The 9,969-nt window shown below is 38.5% G+C and overlaps 1 pseudogene; it reads left to right on the top strand.

Annotated features, from left to right (window-relative positions):
• Nucleotides 1-3,509: 3,509 nt before the first annotated feature.
• On the top strand, nucleotides 3,510-4,369 carry LOC141816271 (MLO-like protein 1; annotated as a pseudogene).
• The last annotated feature ends 5,600 nt before the right edge of the window (nucleotides 4,370-9,969 follow it).

The following is a 9,969-nucleotide window of genomic DNA, read 5'->3' as shown; positions in this document are numbered from 1 at the left end:
CGTCATACGATTCTGCCATCGAGCACGGTTGTGCCACTGGGCCCAAACTGGGTTGAACCGCCCACACTGGGCCCAAACAAAGCTCCGACCATGTGCCCAAGAGACCTGTTTTCTCACCGATTCTATGCCCACCACGTAGAAAATTACCATTCATCTAGGCATCATCTTGACCACCCGTGTAGCTAACATTTCCATGTGTTTGATTTTTGATACTTAATGAGTCAACGCCATAAGCCATGGTAAAAAAAAATCACCAATTCAATTGATAATAAATGATTAAATTGGTGGATTTTGAGAAACGCAATCAATTGAGTACAATAATGAACTTGAATTGTTAGATCATTGATAATCAAATTTAATCAATGAAAATTCATGTGGTCGAAAACCACTTGGAGATCAAATTCAAACAATAAAAACATTAAGATCAACATAAATTGAACGATAAAAAATAATATATGGAAGAGAAGCTTTTTGCTACTTAGTGAAAATTTTGTAGCGAAATTTGAGATCTAATGTCATCGATCAAACATTTTATACTCACCATAAGATGAACGACGCGAACTGAGTTTCAGACCTTTCGACACCTAGTATAATTAGCGGTGGCGCTACCGATGAGGTGGACACCTCAACCCAAAGGGATTCAAGTCGGATCTCTAGTTGAATCTTGGAGTACATGAGGATGCCGCCCTCGAGTGAGAACATTGGTACCTCCATCTCTTCCTATGTTGGTCCACTTGCAAAGTTGTAAATTTAAACACAACATTAATATTTTCGATATCATTTTTAGTTTTACAAATAAAAAAATTATTAATGTCATTATATTTATATATTAATTAATTAAACATATTAATCTTATTAACTAATTTAATTTTTTATCATAAATCCAAACTTCATGTTCATCTCCTTCACTCTCTGCGGCAAGTAAGGAATTACACGACCTAGTCGTGTCTGAGTCTGAGGGCATGAGCACGTCCATGGCATGAGACATGCCTAGGGGCATGGCCTGATCGTGTCCAAGCTTGAGGGCACTGACGTCCCTAGTGCTAGAGGCGTCGGGTAATTCAAGATTTTTGATAAGACTTAATATATATTTTTGGTCCAAAATACTATATACACTACCAAAAAAAATTATCATATACCCACAGTAAATTTTAGTTACACATATATTTAAAAAAATGATAAATCCTGGTTAGTCCCATTGACTATCTCTGGGGGTGACCGGTCCGGTCCCACGGAAGTTTCCCATCAGCCACCAGGGTAAATCGGGAAGTACATGCAGCGGACAATCCAGCATCCTTTGATTGCGCTCGCCATTTGAAAAAAAATTTCTACAAATACGTCGTAGCTAGGGATCGAACCACAGGTGTCTAGGTGACAACTTGGATGTCTTACCGCGACACCATTGCCCTGGGGACAGAACAATTACAGTAAAGTTATGCATATATAAACTGTAGGTTAAGGTAACATATAACCACAGATATGTGACATCGTCACTATAAGTTATAGGGACAGATATCAATACTGTGACTATTGGATATCTATAACTACACTTATATTTTACTGTTACTATAACTTTTGTTTACTATGGATATAAATAGCATATACCTATATTTATAATTTATTGTCACTATACGTTTCACTGTTATTATAAATAATTTTTAATTATATTTATCAAAATAAATTATTTTAAATATTAAAGTATCATATTAAATTATTTATGATGATAAATAATATTACATATAATTTATTTTAAAAACAAATATTAAAAATTAATTTTAAATTTATATGAGTGATAGATTTGTTACGGAAATATAAATGTTTTTAAAAATATAATATCTAAAAAGAATTTAAGATGAAATATACAACTAATTTAAAATAATATTTCATATAAATTTATTTTAAAAATAAATATTAAAAAACAAATATTTTATTTTCCCCACCTATTAACTCTAATCAATTTATCCTGATACTTTTCCCTTCAAATCCCGCTCCTAATCTTATTCTGTTTCGTAACGAGGTTGCGCACCTTGCTTGGTGGCAAAGACACCTGAGCCACCTCTCACGGCGACAAGGATGCCTGCGACCACTTCAAAGCCGCCATTGGTAAGCCTCCAATGCTCAACATCGTCACCTTCACCAAGATCGAAAGTGACCAAATCAAGGTTTTTTCTTTCCCCAAATCACATTACAGAATCAAAGCTTTTAAATCCTCCTCTCTTTCTCACTAATTCGTTTTAAAATCCTCATCTCTTTTTCACTGATTCACAATGGTTGCAGTGCTTGAGAAGAGGTTAAGATCTAACGTTTTGTTCTTATTGCATAGGGTTTCTTTTCAACTGTCAAAGATGAGGCAATCTGATCACATTATTCCAAATGGTTAACTGTGTAGTGTAGCAATGAGCATATGCAATTGTAGTATCAAAAAAGGTGTTCACTTAAAATTCATCTAAGTCTAGATTTTCTGAGTTCCAAATGCATTAGTTACAAACTAATTTTGGAATAATGTACCTTAATTTTGTTTGAGTAGAATTATATTGGTTCTTGCTTTATTTGTTTCTTCATGTATAAGTTCTCAAATGACATTACCTACTACAAAGAAAGCCCATCTTATTCATACATCTTCAATTTGAGACAATTTAAGATAGATGTTAATATTCAATTTGAGATTTAGAAGCTCTACCAGGAGGTGGAAGAATATGCAAAACAATTCTGTACTCTTGGATTTGAGAAGGAAACAATGAAATACAAAGACAAAGGGAAGAATATGCAAAACAATTCCCTACTCTTGGTTACGCTCACTATACTACTGTGCCTATGGTTGATTATATAATATTTTAATTTTAGTTTAGAATATTAATGGTAAGATACTGCACGTCTAGAACTTTTTCTTTAGAAGTGAATGTTTTCTTTTGTATGTTTAGTAGGTTTAGATACAATTTTCAAGATTGTGCAAATTTATGTAGGAATTTTCCTTATGTTCTTTTGAAATACCAAAGATTTTTTTTGCTGCAAATATTCTAAGGTATAAATAAGATGGAATAAGAAATTAGCCAATAATTTTACAAAGTTGGCAATCTCTTCTACGACTATTTGTTTTTTATTCACTAAAATGAATGTATATGGACATCTTTGAGCTCCTACTCTGTATTCTGTGAAGAACAAGCTAAGTTATTAAAAGGTGGTAGGCGGTCAATGTTTTGCCAATTTGGATTTCTCCATTATTCAGAGTTCCTTCAACTGAGCTTATGCATTCACAAATTGGACTAAACCAACTTATTTTTCTTGTGCAGGTTGGCACACATTTTTGGATATCATTCATTCCTCTTATTGTAAGTATTTCTTTCACATAACTTTTAGTTTATGTACATTTGTCATAGCCCATGGTTGGCATCTTAGATCCATTTGAAAACATTTTCCACATTTTTTAGTCTCAAAATAAGACATCAATGGGAAAAAAACTTCCTAGTCCTTGGAAAATATTTTAAACATACATATTTTACATGAAACAAATGGACCCTTGGTGAGAGCCATTCGTACATGACCAGTAGTTGAGTGCCAGGAGACTTGCTGTTCCTTAGCACCTAGTAATCTTAACTTGTTTTTATACTTTAGCAGCTTCTGCTTGCTATCGATTGGCACTAAACTGGAGCATGTAATTACCTAGTTGGCCCATGATGTTGCTGAAAAACATTATGCAATTCAAGGAGATTTGGTTGTTAAACCCTCCAACGATCACTTTTAGTTCCACCAACCATGAATTGTCCTGTACTTGATACACTTCATCCTGTTTCAAAATGCCTTTGAAATCACATTTTTCTTCTGGATCTTTGGAAGCAACCTATAACAGTCCATTTCAAGCATCGTAAAGACGGGAAACTAACATATTGATGTTGTCATGCAGACCACGTATGGTTTTGATTGATGCATCATGGATCATTTTGGTTTTATAGTCCCCAGACTTATAATGGGGTAGGTTGAATTATCTATCTACCTTTTTTGATTCACACATGATTGCTCTTGTTTTTTGCTCTAAATCCAAATGGTTTTTTTCATGTAGGGTCATCATTCAACTTCTCTGCAGTTACATTACACTGCCTCTCTATGCTATTGTCACCCAGATACAACGATACACTTGAAACCCCCCCTTAATCTAGTACTAGTAGATTGTTAACAGCAATGTAACTAACTGACTTTTTTTGTGTTAAAGATGGGGAGTTACTTCAAAAAAGCTATTTTCTATAAGCATGTGCAAGAGGGGCTTCTAGGTTGGGTGCAGAAGGTAAAGAAGTACAAGGCTGGAAAGCCGGGCAATAGTCTCACCAAAACAAATAAAAGTGAGGATGAATCTTCGAGGCTGATCGAGATGTAAAGTCAGGATGGACAGAGAAGCGAAGGTGCTCATTTTGTTGATTGTTGGTGATTCATGTTTATCATGTTTTGGAATTGTATTTTGTATGCACCATATATATGTACTTTATGGGAGCATAACATGTACTTTTTTAGATTTTCATGATTTCGTTTGTTTGTAATATTGATACCTATTACTTTAGGACTTGATTTACATTTAATAATATTGGAGTCTTTTTTAAGATGATTATTATTCTTATGTAAATTTAAATATATAAATTGAATTTTAAATTTTAAATACAAAATGTTGGGACCGAGACGTTTGCTAGAGGAGTGTGAATAGCGATTTCTCGATCTTTCTCTACAAGATAGTTAGCGGAAGCAAAATACAATATAAAAAAAAAAGAACAATCACTAACCCGTTCGATTTACTTGGTATTCACCTCAACGAAGTGACTAATCCAAGGATCCACACACCGCGAGCACCTTTCCATTATGAAACTTCTCCTTTTCAAAGAGCACTTTGAAGGTGAAGAAACCTTTACAAATCGATCTCTTCCTTTCACCAGATGTGTAGTAAAGTTTAGAGGAAGAGGAATATGAAAGACAAGTATTAGAGTTCGTGCAAGAATGAAAGAATATGAACTGCTACTTCTCCCATCGTCAAACTGCATTTTTATAGAATTTCGTGCATCAGTCGACTGCTTCTAAGGCCAGTCGACTGATGGGCTTCAACGGCCATTTAATATGCATTTAATATGCTAGTTGTTACCCAACAGTAGTCTACCAGTGGACTGCTCACTCGACCAGTCGACTGCCCAGTCGACTGCTCACTCGATTGATCTTTTTGTCTGCTTCGGTATGCTTCTGGTCAATATCCAATCGACTTAAACTACAGTCCAGTCAACTGAAACTCTGATCAGTCGACTAAATCACAATTCCAGTCGACTGAAACTCTTGATCAGTTGACTGAATCACAATTCCAGTTGATTGACCAAGCTGAAACTCCCCTTTCAGCTTCTTCTTCAACTCTTAGCCTTGACGCAAGCCTTCAAACGCCTTCCACAAGTCTCATGCCCTTCCTTACACTAGCTTGAGACGTTTCCCTCAACTTCATCGTGCTAAGTCTTCCTTTGCCAAGAGGTCGCACCTCCGGGACTTCACCATTTGCCAAGTCTTCCAACCTGGACTTTCCTGTAAACTCAATTCACACACGTTAGATCACTAACATTGCCTAACTTAAACTGATTTAGCCAAACATCAAAATCCAAATCACTTGGGGCAAAATTGTTCCAACACAAAAGTGTGGTTATAATCTATACCCATAAAATAAAAACGTCATGTGACTATAAGCTATACCCATGGAAAAAAGACTGTGGGTAATTATCTAGTGATTATCTGTGATGATTTTTTGTTCTGTCACTAAAATCTATAGTGACGCAATGAAATTCGTAGGTATAAGTCGAGGCAATTTCTAACGGTAATGGGTACTGTCACTATATATTACATCCACGACAAAAAAATCGCAGGTAAAAGCATAGTAAAAATGACGGAAATAAATGTCCATGGGTATAGGTTTTTGAGGTCTATACCCACGATTTTCATGCTTTTACCTACGGTTTTTTACCATGTATATATGGTAATTTTCTTGTAGTGATATGAGTTGAGCTATATAAATATGATCATTGTAACTCTAAACCCAATTCTAATGAGAGAATTCTTGGTCATTTTGTGGAGTAGGTACATCGTTGAACCACATTAAATCCCTATGCTCCCTCTTCTCTCATTTTTCTCATTTTCTCTTTTGCAATTTCTTCATAATGTTGCAACGCGATCTCAATAATTGGTATCAGAGCTTTAGGTTATCATGTTTGGGATCTCTTCTGTGAAATTTGATATGGTAAAGTTCGATGGAATTGAAAATTTTGGATCATGACAGAGGAAGGTTAAAGATTTGCTAGTGCAACAACTATAGTGAAGGCGCTAGGCGAAAAAAAATCAAATGGTATGAAGAAGATAGTTTGGGAGGAACTACAGCCGAAGGTGGTGCTGACAATGATGAAGCTTTGTCTAATGGATGATGTAATGCATCACATTATGGACGAGGAATCACCGGTGGCAGTTTGGGAGAAACTGGAAAGCTGATACATATCCAAGTCAATGACAAACAAGCTCTATCTTACGCAGAAATTATTTGAGCTTAAGATGTTAGAGGGCATAGATCTGAGCCATCATTTTAACGTTTTCAATCAGATTGTAAGCGATCTGAAATGGATTAATGTGAAGATCGAAGATGAAGATAAGATGTTGATGTTGTTGAATTCTCTATCGTCATCTCCTACACACAAGAATTTGGTTACGACTTTGATGTGGAGAAAGGAAACTCTCAAGTTGGAGGAAGTCACAAGTGTTTTATTGGGATTTCATCAGAGAGAAAGTAGTGATGAGACATCTCCAAATTAAGGACTCATGGTGAGAGATAACCAGGAACATTGCGGAGCAAGACTCAATATGGGTTGGGAAACAATAATAAGGTCCGATCTAAATTGAAGAAGAAGAAAAAGTTCACGTGCTACAAGTGCAGAGTAAAGAGTCATATCAAGCGAGATTGTCCAGAGAATACAAATGGGTCATTAAAGTCTGCAAACATAGTGGAAGAACAAAATTCAAATAACGGTGATGGAGATATGCTCTCTGCTTCATCTATTTCAGAGTGATTGATAGATTCTTGGATTCTGGATTCAGCATGTTCTTATCACATGAGCCTAACAAGGATTGGTTCGACACCTACAGGTCGGTTTATTCTAGTTTTGTTGTGATGGGTAACGATGCATCCTATAGGGTCATTGGAATAGGAAATGTCAAAATTAAGATGTTTGATAGTATGATTAAAGATTGTGTGATGTCAAACATGTACCAAATCTGAAAGAATATGATTTCATTAGGCATATTGAATTTTAGCGGTTGTTGTTACAAATCTACAAGCGGAGTAATAAAAGTCAGTAAAGATGTTTTGATAGTAATGAAAGGACAGAAACTAGCAGAGAATATTTATAAATTGCTAGGAAGTACAGTTGTAGATAGAATTGCTTTGTAGTATTTGAATCAAATAAGACAGTCTTGTAGCATAACAGTTAGGTCATATGGGTGAATGTGTGATATTGAAACTTTATAAAAAAAATTTATTGAAGGGCGTCAAGATGTACAAACTCAATTTATGCAAGTATTATATAACAAGGTGCAGTTCAAGAAAACCACACATAAGACGGCGAGCACTACTGTAGCACAACTGTTATAGTACTGTAGCGCATGTAGCAGTCACAGCTGCTGCAGTAAAATGATATACTATATATGATCTTAAAAATCCTACTTCCGTCCCCGGGGCAATGGTGCAACGGTAGGACATTCGGATTGTAACTCAGGGATTCGCGGTTCGATCCCCAGCTACGGCGTATTTGCAGGAATTTTCCTCCAAATGGGGAACGCAATCAAAGGATGCTGGGCATCTGGATTGGCTGCCGTATGCGCTTCCCGATTTACCCTGGTGGTCGGTGGGAAACTTCCGTGGGACTGGGCCGACCACCCCAGAGATGTGGCTACTGGAATTATCATTTTTTTTAAATCCTACTTCCATTTTAACAATTTTGAATAGCTCCAAACAATAATTAAAGAAATTATGTTGGTTATAAATTAATCCTTTACATATATATATATATATATATATATATATATATATAGAGAGAGAGAGAGAGAGAGAGAGAGAGAGAGAGAGAGAGTAGTGATCTCCTGGGCAACAAACGCTGGGCGACGCTGATCTGGCAGCCACGTGGCTGGGAACGCCGCGTGCGTGTCAAGGTAAAGCAGCAACCCGCGATTTCCTCCAAACCCTAACCCTTTCTCCCTCTGCTCTCGCGATCCTCTGCCCGCCCGCTGCGTCTGTCTCCTTCTCCCCTGCTCATTCTCTCCCGCCCGCTGCGTCTGCTCATTCTCTCTTGCTCGTCGGAACCTGCTCGCCTCGCGCCACCTGCACAGTTGCGATCTGCTCGACCCTGCTCGCCGTCGGAACCTGCTCGCCTCGCGCCGCCTCTACAGTTGCGATCTGCTCGACCCTGCTCGCCGCCGCGCTGCCTGCACTGCTCGGCACCGCCAACTTCTCGCCGCCGCGCTGCCTGCACTGCCTGCACTACAGTTGTGGCTTTAACTCTCTAATTTGGAGTTGATGCCACACTTTTATCAAGGATAAAGAATGTACAAATTTACTTATGTTTGTTTACAGCAACTTGAATAAGAAAACTTTACCAAACTTACAGTTGCATTACTCTCTGAAGTATTCATCAGACAAGAGACAAAATTAAAATAAACACATTCATGGATCACACGACTGATGAGCAGGGGCGAGCCGATCGGCGACGGTCCGCGAGCACTGCAAGCCGGCATGAGGCGAGCAAGGGTGAGCATATCAGCGGCGATGCCGAGGGGAGAAGAGAGCAGGGGCGAGCAGATCGGCGGCGAGGGCGAGCAGATCGGCGGCGATGCCGAGGGGAGAAGAGAGCAGGGTCACGAAGCGAGGCGGTGGCGAGAGAGAAGAGAGCAGTGTTTTTGGATCGCAGCAGCAGTGTTTTTGGAATCGAAGCGAAGCGGGAATCGAAGAGAAGCGGCATTTTCCTTTATCGCGCGCGGCGTTCCCAGCCACGTGGCTGCCAGATCAGCGGCGCCCAAGCGTCGCCCAGCATAAGGCGCCCAGGTGATCAAATCCGTATATATATATATATATATACAGGATTGATATCCTGCGCGATGAGTTTACGCGACTCCGTGCGCGATAGCCGACGTGGTGAGAAGTTTCATTGTTCATCCTCCACCGTGGTTGAAACGAAATCCCAAAATAAAATCCCGCCTCTCCCAAAATCGCGCGGCCGATTCTCAATTTGAGCTTCCGCTGTGGTTGAAAAGGAAGCAGAGAAGGATGCGACTGTAGCGGAAGTGAAGAACGAGAAGGGTGGTCCGGTTGTGGAGAAGGTCTTGTCCTTCATGGAGGAGAGCAACTTCTTGTAGGATCTCAAGGAATCCGAGAGGAAGGCGCTGGTGGAGCTCAGAGCCGCCGTCGAGGAGGCCATCCTCAAGAATAAGTTATTTAGAGACGAGTCAGAGCCGTCGGAGGGGAAGGAGAAGGTCCATGGAGAAGGGGAAAAATTGGAACTTGATAAATCTGCTGAGGCGAAGCACACCGACAAAGAAAAACCTGACCTCTCTACCCAAAACCCTAAATCCTATTCGCTCCTCTCGCGTCGCTGCAATTCTTACAGGGAATCTTAAATCAAGTTTGCTAACTTACGTCTACAATTCTTGCAGGGAATCTCTTGCCTAACAATAATCTCAAGATGGAGATATAATTGTCGATCTGAACTAGTGGAGTCTGAATATCTCCCGGCAGGCCTTATGTTGAGAAGACAACAGAAGAGAAACTTAATTATAGAGTACATTGGAAATGTATTTCATTTGCTTATGTGTATGAATCATATTGATCGAATATTTGCTTTTTTCATATTTTACTTTAATACAATGTCTCCTTTATTTTCTCAATCTTTTCTGCAAGCAATGGATCTGCGAGTTAATAACGAT

Source organism: Curcuma longa, unplaced genomic scaffold (genome assembly GCF_044706935.1).
Source record: "Curcuma longa cultivar G26 ecotype Majalengka, Jawa Barat unplaced genomic scaffold, ITB_CL_G26_1.1 contig_15882, whole genome shotgun sequence".
Taxonomy (NCBI): domain Eukaryota; kingdom Viridiplantae; phylum Streptophyta; class Magnoliopsida; order Zingiberales; family Zingiberaceae; genus Curcuma; species Curcuma longa.
Note: the sequence above shows the minus strand (reverse complement) of the source record. Positions and strands in the feature narration are given on the sequence as shown.